This window comes from Gigantopelta aegis, chromosome 8 (genome assembly GCF_016097555.1).
Source record: "Gigantopelta aegis isolate Gae_Host chromosome 8, Gae_host_genome, whole genome shotgun sequence".
Lineage (NCBI taxonomy): Eukaryota > Metazoa > Mollusca > Gastropoda > Neomphalida > Peltospiridae > Gigantopelta > Gigantopelta aegis.
The window spans coordinates 76,138,124-76,159,322 of record NC_054706.1 but is presented as its reverse complement, the minus strand read 5'-3'; the positions used below and the strand labels follow the sequence as shown (position 1 = coordinate 76,159,322).

At 39.9% G+C, this 21,199-nt stretch overlaps 1 protein-coding gene across 1 annotated transcript in view; it reads right to left on the bottom strand.

The window, feature by feature from the left end:
• Positions 1 to 1,978, bottom strand: part of LOC121380149 (somatostatin receptor type 2-like) — a 44,182-nt gene extending 42,204 nt beyond the window's left edge. Inside the window, exon 1 of the mRNA XM_041508940.1 lies at positions 1,850 to 1,978. The gene's annotated coding sequence lies outside the window, so the exon portion shown is untranslated. The remainder of the gene's footprint in view (positions 1 to 1,849) is intronic.
• Positions 1,979 to 21,199: the final 19,221 nt, after the last annotated feature.

Here is a 21,199-nt window from a genome sequence, read left to right as displayed (position 1 = left end):
CGGCTATTGGGTGTCAAACTATGGTGATTCAAACAAATAAAGTGATGATCAACATCAATATAAAAATTCAAAATTTAAATAAAAACAGTATAAAAAAAACTATACAAAAATACAAATATCACAGATAGATACTGACTTTTACTCAAAACTTTAATTGTATCCCAAAGAAAACAAGGGGATTTGTGCTGTATTGGCCATTCTCAAAGAGAATGTTACACCCCTACACCACGGTGAGGTTACAGCACGAGCAGGAGTGGCTGGAACGAGAACAAAACATTTCAATTTCGAAGAAAAGTGTGTCAGTAATTTAAGAGATGATTATCTGAAATCGAGTCCTCGTAAACATGACTTTAATCCACTATTACGAAGTTCTTCTTTTTGTTCTTTAAATCAATTATATTGACGTGGCGCATAGCTATACAATTCGAACAAATAAATATCATTGCTTTCTTTTTTGATGTTTGAAGAATGTTTTAAACGTTAAACCGTGTTTCTCTGAAAGCGACGACTCCGGACACATCCTCTTCTGGTAGTCAACCATCGATATCTCGAACCGGAAAGTGAGCACAAAACACTTTATTCGTGCGATATTCGGTTATAGTTACCACATGGGGCAATACTTGTGTGTTAATATATTTACCGCTCACAAATCATTTACACACAAATGTTGCATAATTATTTCGGAAATAAAAAGTACAAAAATAACCAACAATACATCATTTGGCCGACAGATTAGTTCATCAGAATATGTGTATTTTCGTTTAGTTCCGATTTATTTCCGCCTTTCCTTAATGATTTCCCTTTTTATATCTAATTTATTAAAAAATCAATACATACTACGAAACTATACGGTTTTTGAGAAAACAGACGCAATCTAAATGTTTTTATTGATGTAACTTCAAATTGCAAGACAAAAAGTATGTTTATGTTTGCAATGATAATATTTCATATAACACCTATTTGGTTTTACAATGAAAATACATATTTGATTTGTCAACCTTTTATTCGCAGATTAATTGGGCTTTTTATATTTAGATATTTAATTTCCATTATTTCGGTTTAGTTTTCATTACAAATTCAAATCTTCCCGCAGCAAATCATTACCGGAAACTGCCTGGATTGGTTAAACGTTAATGACAAAAGTACAAGAAACAATTTTACCCAGAACACTTTAAACGAAATTGGCAAAACATTTTATTTTTATTAGTTTCTTTATTTCACGCTCAGAAAAATGTTATTGGTTATTTTTCTCCAATGTCTTTCAAGCATTCATGTGGGTGTACTGGCGTCACATGTTTTCGAAGACATGGTTATTTGTCTAAAAGCATTCTTTCAAGACCATGTTTTCTGCTTGTCGCGGTCGTGTTAATGATTAGAAATACATGTTTGTTTTTCTTCCGTTAGATGAGATGAATCAGGTTTCCTTTCTGCTATTAAATGCCCTTTCGAACACGATATGCCAGTGGAAAACATAAAGGTAATTGGTGTGAATATTCTCTTTCAGCGAGACGCCGCGTTTCCGTGTGGCCCGGATAATAACGGCATATCCAACAGAAGCAAGTTGATTCTTAGTTAATGCACCGCCACACCACAACGCTTCGAAGGAAAGCAGCGCTATCGACAGTCACGCTTCATAGAGTGAAGAAATCGTTATTAACAATCGCATCGTACATTGTCACCAGAATGACATTAATTAACATTCCTCGGAAAAATCTTTACGTTAAAAATCGAAAAATCATTTCTTTAAAAATATTTAAACCGTTTCATATACTTGTCTATATAAAAATATTTCTGTCAAGCGTTCGAAAATACAAAAATATATCTACTTCTGCTTTAATATTGAACATACCTTGTGGAGATCCAGAAAGGTTAAAGAAGCACTAAAGTCCATTCTTAAAACATGTCATCCGGCCAATAGTCCGAGCTAACGTTAGAAATGTGTTGCCATTTCCAGCGCAGATATTTTGCTACACAGCTGTGACGAGCGTACGACCACCAGTCGATTGCGCCAGCGCCGTGTGTGCGAGGCGGCCGTCAGTATCCGAGTTTTAATCTCTCGACCAATCAGAGTCAAGAGTTGAACACGTCTGCGTCATGTCCTCCAGAGGTCCCTCAGATGGTCAAAGACAAGCACGGGTGACACCAGCCACATTTCAGCTTCAACCAAACACCGGGAAAGACGGAAATGTAGCGAAGTCCACCAAAGCTTAAATTATATTAAGAGTAGCAATCTCATCTTTCTTCTTGAACCCAACACTAGGGAAGACAGAACTATCTCAGGCTGGATCAAAGATTGCATGGTTTTAAAGCTGCAGTATCACCTCACCATGATACATTAACTAACGCAAAATACAAAAACAACTAGTTTTAATAAACTCAAAATCTCACATCACCAAATAGGGCAAAATATACAACTAGTTTTACTAAATATGAACGATAAAACCGCTATCCGTGATCAGGATAGTATCAATGTAGAGTCGAATTGGCATTGGGCAAAATAGTGGTTCATTCCATCAATCTTATCTAATTCATGAGGCGGGACGTAGCCAGTGGTAAAGCGTCCGCTTGATGCGTGGTCGGTCTAGGATCGATCCACGTCGGTGGACCCATTGGGCTATTTCTCGTTCCAGCCAGTGTTTCACAACTGGTGTAACAAAGGCCGTGGTATGTAATATCCTGTCTGTGGGATTTGTCCAGAACAGAATTAGTAGTCAGAGAGAAGAGGGTCTAGTTGTCTTACACCTACCCATCGAGGCAGGTTATTTGATCATTACCAGCCTCGGAGGTGTGGTGGTTAATCCATCGGACTGGTAGGTAATGGGTTCGTATCTCGGTACCGGCTCCCACCCAGTGAGTTCAACGACTAGTTTGATATAAGCATGGACACAACTATAAATGAAATGAATATTTCATGGAATGAGCAGTTTGTAATTCCATTGACAAAATGTCCCCTTTGTTCTTTCTGTTGGAATCAGAACTGATTTGACCAAGTTGTACAATATTGAAGGGTACTTCTGGTTGACAGGGTTGACTGCTGCATCTAGAACTTAAGCCATAATACCATGCAGGTTATTGCTTACCTACTGTGGTTTAATGAGCGATGCTTCCCTTGTTTACACCCCTCGAAGTAAAGCGTGGTAATAGTTCAAACTCCAGGTAGCGTAAATTTTATTTGTTTCAGTAGAATAACCTCACAGGGGCCACTCTGTGCGTGCGGAGCAGAAAGGCAAACATTGTTTTCTTCCACTTTAATTGCTACACAGACTAATGGCTGTATGCTCGGCACTGCAAATCAAAAATCGTGAGGTACCTTGCATCTTAATTTGACACCAACCATCAGATCATATACGATTGTTAGTTTGATATAAGCTATTGATTAAGAGAACAAACAGGAAACTAACGAGATTGTAGTGCTCGTACGAGTAATCAAACTGCATGTCTAATTAAACGTGCAGATTAAAGCAATAATGTCCAAGGCTATTTTATGATAATTGAGACACGAAAGACCAGCACGATATATAATCAACAGCAGACGACAACAACAGACCTGGCGAAGTCAGAGGTTGTGCCCACGACAGGCGTGCTTGAACAATTCTCTGAAAGAAGCATGCTAAAAATTACCCGCACCCACAACAGCAGATGGAACCGGCCTCGGTGGAGTCGTAGTTAAGACATCGGACATAAGGCTGATGGGTATTTGGTTCGCAGCCCGCTATCGGTTGCCACACGGAGCGATTTTAACGACTCAATGGATAGGTGTAAGACCACTACACACTTCTCTCTCAGTAATCCACTGTCCTGGACAGACAGCCTAGATAGCTTAGATGTGTGCCCAGGACAGGCTGCTTGAACCTTAATTGGATATAAGTTCGATCGAATGAATGAAGCAGTCGGAACAGTCGTTAAGCCGTCGGATTTTTTACGTAGTAGGTGCTGAGTTCGTGTCTCAAGATCAGCTAAAAATAAGAGACAGTACTTAAGGCAATGAACGGAGTACTAATATACAGGGGATATATAACGCACCTACTAGAAAGTCGGTCGCTATAACCGTTAACCACTGTCAGACCATCCAGCTAGCTAAGGTAAATAACTTGGATCTCACTATCAGTTAGCCTTTATAAAATAGCCCACAAAACTAGGGTACAGAACCTCCGTCTCACTAGACGTTAACCTTTGTCAGCCCACAACAACAGGGTATATAACTTCGGTCTTACTAGACGTTAACCTTTGTCAGCCCACACGAACAGGGTATATAACTTCGGTCTCACTAGACGTTAACCTTTGTCAGCCCACAAGAACAGGGTATATAACTTCGGTCTCACTAGACGTTAACCTTTGTCAGCCCACAAGAACAGGGTATATAACTTCGGTCTCACTAGACGTTAACCTTTGTCAGCCCACAAGAACAGGGTATATAACTTCGGTCTCACTAGACGTTAACCTTTGTCAGCCCACAAGAACAGGGTATATAACTTCGGTCTCACTAGACGTTAACCTTTGTCAGTCCACAAAATTAGGGTATATAAATTGGATCTCATTAGTCGTTAACGTTTATCAGAACGCCCCGAAAGCTGGTATATATAACATTGGTCTCACAATAGGTTTGTCAGACCGTCGAAATAGCATGGGTGTATAACGTGGAACTCGCCGATCTTTATTGTGCTGGAGATCCGTTAAACATCCATTCATAATCATCATCGTTTCCCCGAGTAGTGTAGCATGCTTGAACTTTCAAATGGATGTAAGCACGAAAACTAAGATATATAGTCAAACATCCGGTAGAAAAAGAAAAAAACAAGAGAACAAATTTGAAGAGGTTGAATTTCACTGCTTAAAAAATCGGGGAAGAATCGCACTTAAACATAACTCATAAATTATGATACTGATGTAATTTCTGGTAATTATAAAAAAAACGTGTTTCCAAAATGGCAATAATAATAACACATTGCCTTTTATTGCATTTCAAGTCCTTCACTTTTTCTCGATTTCTCTTGGAAAGTTGGTCCAGACCCTTGTGGTAGTGATCACTTTCCCATTTTTTTGGAGAATTATGGCCCTCCATCACTAGAAAGGGTTCAAAGGTGGAAGTTGGCGAAGGCCAATTGGGGTCAATTTCGGTATCTGTGCAGCACTCGTCTGTAGCAACTTGCCATTACTGATGCTGATGATCCCATGTCTTTGTTCACTTCTATCTTGAAGGATATTGAAGACCAAAGCGTTTCAATAAACTATGGTTTAATGATACGTGCAAGGATGCATTCAAAGAGCGAAACAGGTTGCTCGAGCGGTTCAAACGTGAACCTACTGGGGATAACCTGGATGCGTTTCGTATTGCTAGGGCTAAGGCTCGCAGAGAGATCAGGCAGAGTAAAAAACCATCTTGGAGAATTTTTTTCTCTAATTTGAATTCACAAAATCGGGAAAATATATCTGGAATAGGACCGTAAAATCAAAAGTAAAGAATCCAGTAATACTGTGCATCATTTGTCTGTCAATGATACAGATGTCACGTCTCATCGCAACATTGTTATGCATTGGCAGACAACGTTTCTCATAACTCATCTTCTTCTTTCAGTACAGATGGCTTTACATCTGTCACAACTAAAGCTAAAATGCAGTCCATTAATTTTTCATCTGAAAATGCTGAAATATACAACAGGCATTTCTCTATGGAGGAATTGCAGGATGCTCTTCGTAGAGCCCATGGTACTTCAGTAGGACCAGATGAAATTCATTATCAGTTATTGAAACATTTACCTGAATCTTCTTTGATGGTTCTTTTGAATATTGTTAATAACATCTAGATTTCTGGTGACTTTCCTTCTGATTGGCGGAAAGCAATTATTATTCCTATTCCCAAGCACGGCAAGGATCCAACTAATCCTACTAGTTATCGCCCTATCGCTTTGACAAGTTGCATTTGTAAAAGCATGGAACAAATGATCAATCAAAGACTTGTCTGGTATCTTGAATCCCATAAATTGATTACTAACGTACAATGTGCGTTCAGATCTAGACGTAGCACGGTTGATCATCTTGTTAGGTTTGAAACATTTGGTAGGGAAGCTTTCATCCATAATTAGCACTTGGTATCAGTGTTTTTTTTATTTAGAGAAAGCTTACGATACCACGTGGAAGTATGGGATTTTAAACGACCTCCATGGCATGGGCCTTAGAGGTCAACTTCCAGTTTTTACTTCTCAATTTTTAAAAGATAGATCTTTTAAAGTTCAAGTGGGGTCGACTTTGTCCGACATTCACTCACAGGAGATATGTGTGCCTCAAGGTAGCATCCTGTCTGTAACTTAATTTTCTGTGAAAATTAAAAGCATCACCCAGTGTTTAACACCTGGTGTGGATTGCTCATTATATGTCGATAATTTTCAGATTTACTATAGATCGTCCAATATGAGTATCACTGACGTAACTTGCAGCTTTGTTTGAATAAACTTCATCAATGGGCAACTGACAAAGGCTTTCGATTCTCAAATGCAAAAGCGGTTTGTATGCATATCTGCCAGAAAAGAGGTCTCCACTTAGATCCCCAGTTGCTTTTGGACAAAACTCCAATTCCAGTTGTGGCGGAGACTAAATGTCTGGGGATTATATTTGACTGCAAGCTATCTTTTCTTCTTAAATATGTTAAAAAGAAGGGCTTGAAAGCCCTCAATATTTTAAAAGTTATTGGTAATACGGAATGGGGAGTAGACCGAATGTTTATGCTCTGTCTGTATAGATCTCTTGTGAGGTCAAAACTTTATTATAGATGCATTGTGTATGGGTCGGCAGGCAAGTCTTACTTGCAGATGCTAGATCCTATACACAACCAGGGACTTAAGCTTTGTCTTGTGTTGATGCACATGAACCTTGTTTGAGTGCTAGACATGCAAAGCTTTCTCTGCAGTATGCCACCAATATTAAATCATTAGCAAAACATCCTATACATGATGCGGTGTTTGATAACAAATATATGAAGTTATTTGATGCAAGGCCAAATGCTATTCGTACATTTGGTCTTCTTATTCGGCGTTTTTTGTCGCTTTCCAACATTGATTTAACTGACATTTTAGAAACTCCTTCATATTTTCTTTTACCACCTTGGTGTATTACACCACCGAAAATTATTTTTGATCTTGCGCATCTGAAGAAAGTTCGTACAGATCCTTCAGATACAATATTTTCCATGAGATTGCCCGACTCAGCATCGATCTTTAGTGCTCAAGTTTGGGCAGTCATTAAAGCTTTAGAAGAAATAAAGGATTCGACTGCATCCAAATTTATTATTTTCAAGCTTTACGAAATATGAAGCTGGACCATCCCTTAATTGGGATGGTGATATGAAAATGTGTCTTTTTATCCATTGCCAATACAGATATTGTATTTTGTTGGATGCCCAACCATGTTGGCATCAGGGGTAATGAAAAGTCAGATTCTGCTACCAAGTCTGCTTTGGATTTGCCTCATTGCAGGGTTGGTGTACCTTATAGTGATTTTAAATATAGTATCAACCAATTTATCGTTTCAACTTGGCAACATGATTGGGACGGTGCGATTGTGAACAAGCGTCATGCTATCAAGCCAGTCTTGGGAGTAAATGAATGAATGAAGGAAGGAATGTTTAACGACACCCCAGCACGAAAAATACATCGGCTATTGGGTGTCAAACTATGGTATTGCAAACAAATAAGGTGATGATCAACATCAACAGTGTAAAGAACTGTTCGAAAATACAAAAATCACAGATAGACACTGACTTTTACTCAAAATTTCAGTTTGTGCTGTATTGGCCATTCTCAAAGAGAATGTTACACCCCTGCACCACGATGAGGTTACAGCACGCGCATGGGACCAGTCTTGGGAAAGTGGCAGTCCTATGGGCAGTGCAGGAAGGATGAAATAGTCTTGTGTCGTGTTCGCATCAGTCATACTTACTTGACCCATTCATTTATCTTGAAAAAAAAGATCCTCCACCTCAATGTGAGCACTGTTAGTGTCTTCTGACGGTTCGCCACATGTTGGTGGAGTGTAAGCATCTCAAAGAAACTCGAAAAGATATATTTGGACAACGAAATGTAATGGAATCCTTTCGATTCCATCCATTAGTTTCTACGTGATACTGCCTTTTATTCTAAATTTTATCGTATCTATCTGTGATATTTGTATTTTTACACAGTTCTTTACACTGTTTTTATTCAACTGTTGAATTTGTATATTGATGTTGACCATACCATCCCTACGTTTTGCCTTTACCATAGTTTGACACCCAATAGCCGATTAATTGTTTGTGCTGGGGTATCATTAAACATTCGTTCATTCATTGAAGGAGTGTGCTTAAAGGTAGGAACAGGGCGTTTCGCTCCACTCAGATTAAATGTAAAGAGGTATACTGGTGCTGTCCTAATGAAAACAGATTCACCCTGCCATTGGCATGTATAGTGCCAGGTTTTCTTCAACATTAGGTGTACTGAGATCTGTAACGTTGCTATGTTTTATAACACCACGCCCGAGATCATCGATTAATTACTTACAAGCCACACAGCTTCCGATACTCGTAGTGCAATACGATACTATTAATGTGCCCATACTTGGTTTGTATGCTGGTGGCAGTTCTGATAAAATCGTTCTTTAATATGCACCGACTGGTTGACAAGTCATTTTATCCTTTTCTATGTCCTTTTTGCACCCACTGGAATGCTGATTAGGGCCTACTTTCAGACATTGTAACCCCAATTTGGATCATTCATGGCATTTCGTGAAATATTGTCATAAAGGAAAACCATGTCATCACAATATATATTTGTTATAATGACTATGTCCTTTAACACCAGCAGTTTAGGATTATGATATCTGGCGGTTGTTATTAAGTAGGCCGGTATCCTGTATATTTGTTATAATGACCATGCTCTTGGACAATAAAACGCAAAGCGAACGGTCTGCGCAGGAGCACACATCATCGCCGATCCTCGGGCGGAATAGAATTAGTACAAATAATGGTTTTTATGTCTGCCAGGAACTACATGCGGATCATGGCAAATTGGCTTCCACAATACCACAATGGCCATGCGTTGTTGTGGCCTTCGGGCTCATACCAACCTTCACATCTATCGAAGAGATGCCTTTCTGTATTTGTCTGTGCTGCAAAAGCCCTGGGCGGAATTTACTTTAAGTAAAATTATGTACGTGCAATACGAGAGTACGCTACTCGTGTGTCGGATAGTAAAACTCTCGAAAATGTTTTTCAAACACAAACGGACACACACACACACACACACACACACAGAGAGAGAGAGAGAGAGAGAGAGAGAGAGAGAGAGAGAGAGAGAGAGAGAGAGAGAGAGAGAGAGAGAGAGAGAGTATGTAAGTAGTAAATCTATGTACAGTGGCCTTTCTTTTCTATATTAAATTTCATAAAATCATACATACAGTGTATAAAATAAAATATAAAATTCTGGCTACAAATCAGTCTGACTAAAACAATATCCAGGCTACAAAGTTTAGTTACAAGATAATTGATTAGAAATATTTAAGAACAGTGTACTTAGTAACCGATTTTTCGATGAGTCATTTGGAAGATGCGTCAGTCAATCTCTGTCAATGTTACATGAAGGGAATAGGATTTTGTTTCCAGCTTAAAATGTACGATTTTCCTTGTCAGTAAATTGTCCATTTCTTGTCGGATCCGTAATAAAACCGATTAAGAGATTGAGTTTGGTGCCATTTTAATAATAATAATAATAATAATAATAATCTCCGTTATCGGTGCAATGGAGAGTCGAATGGGCATTTGGCAAAATAGTGGTTGGTTACATGAATCTCTATCTGGTGCCTCGTCTATAGGAGCCACTCACTAGGAGATCGTTTACTGGACCATACATGTATGAATGAATGTTTAACGACACCGCAGCACAAAAATACACATGGGCTATTGGGCGTCACAAGTGGTAAGTATATCAAATTATTACTCCTATGGTTAAAACTATCTTGGTACGTCCCACTGGAACGCCAAGGGGCGAGACGTAGCCCAGTGGTAAAGCGCTCGCTTGATGTGCGATCGGTTTGGGATCGATCCCTGTCAGTGGGCCTATTGGGCTATTTCTCGCTCCAGCCAGTGCACCACGACTGGTACATCAAAGACCGTGGTATGTGCTATCCTGTCTATGGGATGGTGCATATGAAAGATCCCTTGCTGCTAATCGAAAAAGAGTAGCATATGAAGTGGCGACAACGGGTTTCCTTCCTCAATATCTGTGTGGTCCTTAACCATATGTCCGACGCCATATAACCGTGAATAAAATGTTTTGAGTGCGTCGTTAAATTAGCCATTTCCTTGCTTACTAGAATGCCAAGTGGGACGTAACACTTCGTGACGTCATCGATTGGCGCACTACAACTTACAGGAACGTGAACCAACCGAGTTGAGTGATATAAATTAACATCGATTATGGGTAATAAATAGGATATTAAACTCGTTACCATTTCGTATCATGTTTATGTCCCGAGTGAAATAATTACCATTGTGACTCGCTAAAGCTCGTCACAATTGAAAATTATTTCACTTGGGACATAAACATGATACGAAATGGAAGCTCTTTTAATATCCTATAAATATTATTTATATAATTATGTAAAATCGCAGTGTAACAGCTGTGGGGGAAAGTATAATACAATAGGCCCCTACATAAATATATTTTAAAAATTTGTATAGAAATCAAAATGTTTTAATTGTTTTTTAATTAATTCTGGGTGGAATTTAAAAGATTCCAAAAATTTCTGTTGCCAAATATATAATTTCTCGTCAGCTTGGGATGATCACATTCCACCAAAATGTGGTGAACAGTCAGTGTACACTGACAATGTTCACACTGAGGAGGAAGGTCCTTTAAAATAAACGAATGCGTCAAATACGTATGGCCGATACGGGCACTGCATAAGACTAGTTCATCCTTCCTGCACCGCCTATAGGAAGACTGCCAGCTCCTAGGACTGGCTTAACAGGATGAAGCTTGTTCGTGACCGGGCCGTCCTAGTTATCTTGCCAAGTCGAAAAGATATATTGGTTAAAGGGACATTCCTGAGTTTGCCGCAATTTTTAAGATGTTATCGACTAACAGAGACTTTTTAACGATTGTAATTACATATTGTCACGGGGATTCTATAATACCCGTAACTGAATGAAACACGATTGTCCAAACATCTCTCCTAACTGTATATCTATTAGATCTCGCTGCCAGGAGAACTTAATTAATAAAGGAATTACAACTCTATTCCTAACTGGTTAATTTTTAATTAACCCTAACTACTCATTCAATAACCTTGTAATACAGACTTAATACTGGTACCTATCACAATAAAGACAATAACCTACTAGGATGACTGGTTAAGCTTTTTATAATTATTTAGGACAGTGAGCCTACAGATTACTGCGTCAGATGACCGGCAGCACCGTCTAAATAATATTGGTATAATACAGTATTAAAATATTTAAAGTCACATCAATCACATCAAGGTTATACACAGAGCAGAAAATATATATTTATCAAAGTCCCGTCTGAACTAATATAGATCGTTCAGTGGACGGACAGCGATCCCCTGGAGCCTTCATATGTTTCTCCTCGATATCTCTAAAACCCTAGCTATATATTCAAAACTCTCAGAGACAGCGAATATCGCCTCGGGGTACAAGGCGGTACCTCACGTATCATGCCACCACCATGCCAGCATGCCGGCATATTTTTCTCTGATCGTCAGACTGATTCTATAATACCCTGGTCATAAACAGCACTAGCGGAGTTATTACGTAACTACTGGCCACCTGGGCTCCGCACCTGGGCGGGGTGTGTAGTAGACGACCGTCGCGCAAAGGTATCACGTAACAAGTTGCCCATCTGGGCTTAAGTGCAATTTGGAACTGCACACGGCCCTCTAAAACAATTAATATCGCCACATGCGAAAACAAATTAAGAGCATGTACCGTCACACACCCCCACCTCAAAAAGGATATTTCCTCTACTCTAGGAATAGGGAAATATACTACATTAAAACAAAAGGTGCGTTAACCAACGCATCCGGGCATTTATAACACATGTAATAATAGGGTGACTACCAGTACTCACACTGAGTCTAAGTCCCTGGTATACAAATAAAATATATAAAAACAAAACAGAAATCAAGAATGTTAACACATTATCATAACGTTCAACTTCGGGACAGGGCATCAGCGATTACATTGGATGTGCCCTTGATATGTTCAATGGTAATTGGGTATTCTTGCAGAAGAAGACTCCACCTCAAAACTCTCTGGTTGGTGGCTTTCATTCTGTGAATGAAGGTAAGCGGATTATGATCAGTAAAGACCACCACTTGATGCACTGCCGATTTCACGTAGATCTGAAAATGCTTCAGAGCTTGTACCATGGCCAAAGCTTCCTTCTCTATAGTGGAATAGTTCACCTGGTGTTTGTCAAACTTTTTGGAGAAGAAACTTACAGGATGGTCCAGTCCATTGTCGTCTTCCTGGAACAGCACAGCTCCAGCTCCCACGTCACTGGCATCCACAGCTAGCTTGAAAGGCATTCGGTAGTCTGGTGCTGCCATCACGGGAGACGAGGAGAGTATCGGCTTGAGACGGTTGAATGACTTCTCGCATTCATCTGACAACTGGAACTTCGTTTCCTTCTTTAGCAGCGATGTGATGGGGGCCGCTACCGTCGCAAATTTAGCACAGAAACGACGATAATAACCGGCCATACCAAGGAACCAGCGAACTTCACGACGGTTGGTCGGTGCAGGGTACTGGCTGATGCTTAGTGTCTTGGCCTGCAGTGGGCCGACGCAACCATGTCCGACAGTATGACCTAAGTAGGTCACTGAAACTTTCACGAATTCATATTTGCCCAGGTTAGCTTTCTGTAGGCGACAGAATATTTGTTGTAACCCGGTTAAATGTTCATCCCAAGTGTCGGTGGCTAACATCACATCGTCCAGATATACACTGACGTTTTCTAGGTCTGATAACACCTGGTTCATCATCCTTTCAAAGGCAGCAGGGGCAGTCTTCAAACCAAACGCCATCACTCGGAATTGGAAGAGGCCGTCAGGTGTGATGATCGCCAGAATGTCCTTAGCTTCCTCCGTTAACGGAATGGCATAAAAACCCTTCAGTAGGTCCAATTTGGTATTGCGCGTGTCCAACTCGGTCGATGCAATCGTCAAGGCGGGGTAGAGGGTAGGCATCTGCCTTGATGAGTTGATTCACGCGACGTAGGTCAGCGCACACCCGGAAACAGTTATCTCCCTTTTGAATCAGAATAACAGGTGATGCCCACTGACTGTTTGATGGTTCCAGAATGTCGTGTTCTAACATGTAATCTATCTCCTTTTTTAGTGCCACACGTTTTACAGGATTTTTCCGATAGGCATGCTGTCGAATCGGTGTAGCGTTGGGTTCCAAGCGCACATCCTGGATTAAGGTATTGGTAACCGTTGGAAAGTCCTGACAAATGGAAACATTGTCTTGTCGTGGTCAACTTTGCTCGATGGATGCTGTCAAGGTGCTGTAGATAAGAACTCAAGTCTGCTAGAATCTGGCTGTTGGTTAACTTGATCTCTGCAGTCTTGACGTCATCACAGGAAGTTGAGTGACTCTCAATTTGGACAGGCAACACTGGAACTATCGGCAGTCTGTCAAAATAGCCTTTTAGCAAATTGATGTGACAATACCTACTTTTCCTAACCCTATCAGGAGTGTTTATCACATACCCTGTCTCATTAACCCATTTGTGCACAAGATAGGGCCCGAAATACCTGTTCTGCAATGAACCCCGTTTAATGGGAAGGTACAGCAGCACCTTATCCCCTGGTTTAAATTCCCGACTCCTAGTCTTCCTATCAAACACTGATTTTATTTTGCTCTGAGCATGGCTCAGTTGCTTCCTAGCTTTCCTATCAAACACTGATTTTATTTTGCTCTGAGCATGGCTCAGTTGCTTCCTAGCCTTCCTATCTCTAACTCTCTTATTCATTAATACTCCCTTATCCATATCATAACCTGCCATCTGAACCTCCATCTCACCCTCTGTTAACAATGTAGTGCGAGCTGCCAACAATTTTGGATCAGCCCCCTGCTCTAGAATTAACTCTTGTCTATTACACGGTAAATCCCCTCTATCAAACACAACTGGTTCAATTCCCCTCTGCGGGAGGTCAACAGGTTCCACCACATTTAGTTCGTCAGTTGACTTATCTATCATTTTACTGATAACCTCATCCACTCCAATTTCATGGCTCACACATGTATCAGACAAATCACAAATATCCTCTGGGTCTCGTGCTAACCTACTGGCCATAGCCTTAGTCATTGCACACTCAGGATATCTAATCTCATCAACCTCACTCTCTCCTACTAGTAAAGGGCTGTCTTTAATTAACAACTGGTCACATTTCGGCTAACAACACTGACTAGTCAAATCATTTCCCAACAAAACTCCTATGTTTTCAACAGGAAAGTCCTTCACAACACCCATAACGACTGGTCCCGTCACAAACATCGAACACAAGAAAACCTTATGTAACCGGACAACCATTTTTTCTCCAGTAACTGAGGTTAAAGCCAAACTACGTCCTGTATCTGAATTCTTAATACCAGCTAAACACTTTGACGTTATAAGCGACAGATTACAGCCTGTGTCTCGATAGATTGATATTGCCTTAGGACTCAATTCTTGTTTCACATCACAAACCATACCAGTGGATACATACGGGTTTACTTTCTCTGCCATGGGACTAACCATTAACTCTCTCGCTAACGGAGCTGACCTCACTAAACCGACCACTTGCGCATTATCGCGTTTCCTTTTAAAACAGTCCCCGACAAGATGGTTATCCTTTTTACAGTAACTGCAATGTGGACGAAAAGTTCGTGCATTGGCTGATAAGGCAGGTTTATCCTTACTTTGCCCACCAGGTGCATTCCTTGCCTGACTAGCTGACCAACTAGATGACTCTCCCCGATAGTTACTTTCCCGGGAAAAACCTGGCTGAAAAATGTCTTCTTATCACCCTTTTGTATAGAGCTACCCTGTACTGCCTGAGCTTTGTGTATTAACACGTAGTCATCTGCCACTATGCCTGCCTCCTCTATCTTTTTGACATCACGATCCTCTAAATGAATACGTAAGCTAACTGGTAATCCGTTTTTAATGTCCTGTAAGATCAACAACTCCCGTAACTCGGTATATGACTCTACCTGATGAGACACCACCCATTTATCAAACATCCCTGCCTTCTTAGCCACAAACCGGCCTCGGTGGCGTCGTGGCAGGCCATCGGTCTACAGGCTGGTAGGTACTGGGTTCGGATCCCAGTCGAGGCATGGGATTTTTAATCCAGATACCGACTCCAAACCCTGAGTGAGTGCTCCGCAAGGCTCAATGGGTAGGTGTAAACCACTTGCACCGACCAGTGATCCATAACTGGTTCAACAAAGGCCATGGTTTGTGCTATCCTGCCTGTGGGAAGCGCAAATAAAAGATCCCTTGCTGCCTGTCGTAAAAAAGAGTAGCCTATGTGGCGACAGCGGGTTTCCTCTAAAAAAAAATGTGTGTGGTCCTTAACCATATGTCTGACGCCATATAACCGTAAATAAAATGTGTTGAGTGCGTCGTTAAATAAAACACTTCTTTCTTTCTTTCTTAGCCACAAACTCACTATAAGACTGACCCTGCGTTTTTCTCAACTCGCTATACCGTAAACGATAATCCTCAGGTCGTAATTCATAAGCTCTCAACACTGCAGCCTTAACTAGGTCGTACTGACTTGCTCGCTCAACACTCATTGAATTATAAGCTACACTAGCCTTCCCCATAAACTTAGACACGGCTAACAATGTCCACTTAGACTGCGGCCAATTTAGTTGCTTAGCGGCCCGTTCAAAAAGTTGGAAGAACATATCTACCTCCTGGTCATCAAATACAGGCACTGATCTATAAGCCTCCGACATGTTAAAACCATTTCCAGCCTCTCGTCTAACTTCTTCAGTATTCAACTTTAACTCATGTTCCACTTTTAATTTTTCTAACTGGAATTCTCTATCCCTCTCTCTATCCCTGTCTATCTTCTCTCTCTCTCTCTCTTCTCTTTCTCTCTATCTTCTCTATCGCTATCTTCTTTCTCTCTATCTCTATGTCTATCTTCTCTATCTCTCTCTTCTCTTTCTCCCTCTCTCTATCTTCTCTATCCCTATCTTCTTTCTCTCTATTTCTATGTCTATCTTCTCTATCTCTCTCTTCTCTTTCTGTCTCTCTTCTCTATCCCTATCTTCTTTCTCTCTATCCCTCTCTTCTTTCTCTCTATCCCTCTCTCTATCTAATGCATGTTCTTCTCTTTCGTACTCAAGCTTTTTAAAAGATAATTGTTGTTCCACACTTAACTCATTTATCTCTATCTCTGGAACAATCTCACTTTCTTCCATAACAGGACTATCACCAAAAACGTCCTGGATAATAATTGTCCTTATATATCCTAAGGTTTTAGCTGATGTTAAGTCAATTTCTCGCTCACCCGCGATTTCAACTAACTCGGCCTTACGTGCTCGCTTAATCTCCACTACACTGAGCGTAGGCCTATCCAGCAAATTCTTATCCATGTTTAGATATGACGCACTTATTATTAATTAATTTTCTAGTGAACAACGTTGCTACTTTAGTTCATTTGTAAAATTAATTTATAAAGCCCCCATTTACAAACAATACTTTTTTAAATATGCATGTCCCGTTTCAGATCCGGGACGAGCGCCCCAATTTTCTCTGATCGTCACGGGGATTCTATAATACCCGTAACTGAAATGAAACACGATTGTCCAAATATCTCTCCTAACGGTATATCTATTAGATCTCTCTGTAACGGGCGGTTATACCCTAATGTGGCTCGTCTAGGTATGATCAGAGATAAGATCTTGTATAAAGTATATATTATTATAGCACGTTTAGTTCACAAGAAAACACAACAAAAACACAATACACTTTGGAATCTGTATTAACCTACGCTGACAAATGTACTGCCGCAGTAGTTAATTAATAACAACAATAATAACAACCCAGAACTGATCACTTAATTAGTTAATCTCTAGGTGTCTAGTTTACACAATATGCTAATCACTTCACCGTGACACAACACCCACACGTGTGATAATTGAGAAACGCTTCCAGGAACTGATCACTTAATTAGTTAATCTCTAGGTGTCTAGTTTACACAATATGCTAATCACTTCACCGTGACACAACACCCACACGTGTGATAATTGAGAAACGCTGCCAGGAGAACTTAATTAATAAAGGAATTACAACTCTATTCCTAACTGGTTAATTTTTAATTAACCCTAACTACTCATTCAATAACCCTGTAATACAGACTTAATACTGGTACCTATCACAATAAAGACAATAACCTACAGTTTACCTAGGTCCTCTAGGATGACTGTTTAAGCTTTTTATAATTATTTAGGACAGTGAGCCTACAGATTACTGCGTCAGATGACCGGCAGCACCGTCTAAATAATATTGGTATAATACAGTATTAAAATATTTAAAGTCACATCAAACACATCAAGGTTATACAAAGAGCAGAAAATATATATTTACCAAAGTCCCGTCTGAACTAATATAGATCGTTCAGTGGACGGACAGCGATCCCCTGGAGCCTTCCTATGTTTCTCCTCGATATCTCTAAAACCCTAGCTATTTATTCAAAACTCTCAGAGACAGCGAATATCGCCTGGGGTACAAGGCGGTACCTCACGTATCATGTGGATTTTCCACAGCCACCATGGCGGCATATTTTTCTCTGATCGTCAGACTGGCTGTCGCCATTCCGCGAACAATCCCCTGGTCATACACAGCACTAGCGGAGTTATTACGTAACTGCTGGCCACCTGGGCTCCGCACATGGGCTGGATGTGTATTAGACGACCGTCGCGCAAAGGTATCACGTAACAAGTTGCCCATCTGGGCTTAAGTGCAATTTGGAACTGCACACGGCCCTCTAAAACAATTAATATCGCCACAGGCGAAAACAAATTAAGAGCATGTTCCGTCACACATATCAAATATATGTTTCTGCATAAAATATTAGTGGCTGTATATTAAACGTGTTTCTGATCGTTCTAATATTTGCACTAGGTTAAATTTCATTTTATTTCCTAAAATGTATTTTTCATACGTACGAAATTATTTGAAGACGAAATCCAGTTTGGGCGTCTTACAAATATTAAGATGACCAGAAACACATTGAATATACAGACACGAATATTCTAAACAAAAAACTATATTTAGTATGTAAGTTTAATCGTAGAAATATTTTATTAGTCGCAAACATCTTACAATGCAGCAAACTCAGGAATGTCCCTTTAATATGATATTTAAAAGCACTGCAGGGGGACACCGACATGGGGCAAATTCGTAATCTGTTCCAGGGCTTTAATATGATATTTAGGGGGACATCGACATGGGGCAAATCCGTAATCTGTTCCAGGGCTTAATATGATATTTAGGGGGACACTGCAGGGGGACACCGATATGGGGCAAATTCGTAATCTGTTCCAGGGCTTTAATATGATATTTAGGGGGACACTGCAGCGGGACACGGACATGGGGCAAATTCGTAATCTGTTCCAGGGCTTTCAAGGGACAGAGCCTAGTGTCAGCCCATGCAAATGCACACTAACTTTAGTTAATCTACAAACCTGTAACACATTTGGGAAAACTTACAATTGAGTGAAACATGAGTCTGTGACTTTCAAATGGTGAAATACCCTATAAAATAGACTAAAACCAGACTCAGTAACTATTACTTCTCAGACGCACGTGCGTTTTTAAAACTATGAGAAATGCATTTTGTGATATTAAATACACGAGGTTGACCAAAAAACACTTCGAATATACGGAAATGGATAATCTAAACAATAAAACCTATAAAAGTATGATTTCAGTTAACAAAAATGGCTCTAATAGTAAAAAATATGCCTTAGTGTATAAAAACTAGAGTATGTCCCTTTAATGATTGCCTAAATTTCAGCAGTAAAGATTGATGCTGAATCGGGCAATTTCATGGAAATGATTGTGTCTGATGAGAAAACTGTAGCAGAAGCCACAGAATTTCCATCCCGTGATCCGTCTGTGTAAACAGGAATGTAATCACGGTACCTCTCTTGGATTTCCATGAAATGTTCTTAACAAACAGATTTATTTATTATGTAATTATATTCGTTAGCAAGTAGCCTAAAAGTACTGCAATACATCCCCAATACACAGTTCAAGGATGGGCAAACCGCAATGGAAGTCAAATTTCATCTGCAAATCTATATGATAGAGCTATACACTGAATTATTGAGGCATTGTGAAAAGGTCTGAAAAACTATGTCGAAAATCCAGACATACAGTACGATACCATGTCAATTATTTCAATAAGAGGTGTGTGTGTGTGGGGGGGGGGGGGGGGGGGGGGGTAGGGTTGACTCAAGCTAAATCAGTAAGTGACTGACACAGCTATAGTAGTCAAATACATGTTACAATGGCGGCAGTCCCATAACATTTACCAAAATAAATAGGTCGTTTTGACAACGTAACGGCTCCCATGAATCACTGTCAGGCGTTTTGCCTTTAGGAGGACTATCATCTCCTAGGACGATACATGCTACCTACTTTGCCTGTAAGAGAACTGCCACTGTGACTTCTTAGGGTGATACATCATATTTACTTTGCCAGTAGGAAGATTGCTACTCCCAAGACGGGCGAGACAAATCTAACCCAGCAGAAGACAAAGCTAGCTCACTGGACATTTAAACAATTGTGTTAAAGTTTGTTTTGTTTAACGACACCACTGGAGCACATTGATAAATTAATCATCGTCTATTGGATAAACAGTTGTGCAGACATGCACTCATGTATCATGTTCTAACAGTGATGACGTCCGGTGTTTGTCAAAGCTCACATCCTGTCCCACCGGAGAATCTAACCAATGAAAAGATATAAGATTTTGACCAAACGTTTTCTCAATATCTATTTAGACTGTTTTTTTGGTGACATATTTAACAAGTCGAGTTAATATTTGTTTTGTATAGACACCTTCATAAAGACTGAGAACATATGCATATGTATATGCGAGCGGATAAGAAATCTTATCCTTGTCTACATTCGTTTTTAATCTGACTGCCCACCATTGACCGCATGCAATCTTCTGAATACCTATTATCTTGATATTGTTTTATATGGGTGATTTCGGAGTATACGGAGGTTAGAATGGCCGCCACCAGTAGCCTGCTGGAACGAATTAGCGTGTCTGCTGGCTGTCAAAACCCTGATGGGATACTCCTAATGTGGAAGCGGCGGTCCTTCTTTGAAGAATGTTTGTTATGACCACGACGCTGTGCTAAATCTAATAGACATTGATTAGTTTTCGCCTTTAGATTCAGTCTTTATTAGACACGTCTTCAATTACCGAGTAATTAAAAAACAAACCTTCGTCCTTTTTAACCGCTGTATACATTGATCTGCGCGGCGAATAATCGAATCAAATCACTGCGTATTACTTTATTTTCCACGGTTGTACTTACGAAGACAGCGGCCAGATGAGAAGATATCTAGTTTATCAAGCAAAGGATAGTATGAATTTCATAAATACTGAACAAATATCCCCCCACCCCCCCCCCCCCAAAAAAAAAAAAACCCAAACAAACCGAAACAACCCAAAAACCACCATACACAAAAGCCCCCACTAAAGAAACAAAAGCCCAACACCCCCCCCCCCCCCCCCCCCAAAAAAAAAAAAAAAAAACACACCCAAAAACCTCCCAATAATAAACAAAATCGAATGGTACTGAAAAAATATTATTTAGAACTAAAACCAAAAAGCCTGCACGGGAAAGTTTAGATGAGGTGTGGTGGTATTATACTGGACTTTACCCACAACATACGGAGGTAGGACAAAATGTCAACTATTAAAGTGGTACCCAGGTAAAAATGTCAACTTTAAGATTATACATAATTTGTAAAACAAAACAAAAAAACCAACAACTAGCAAACACACTTTCATTTGACAAACAAAACACTGTTTGCATACATTTGACAACATTAACCGTGTATACGATTTTCTCAAAAACAGAACATGTGTGATGGAATTTTGTTTTTAAATACGAGTAACTCGATTA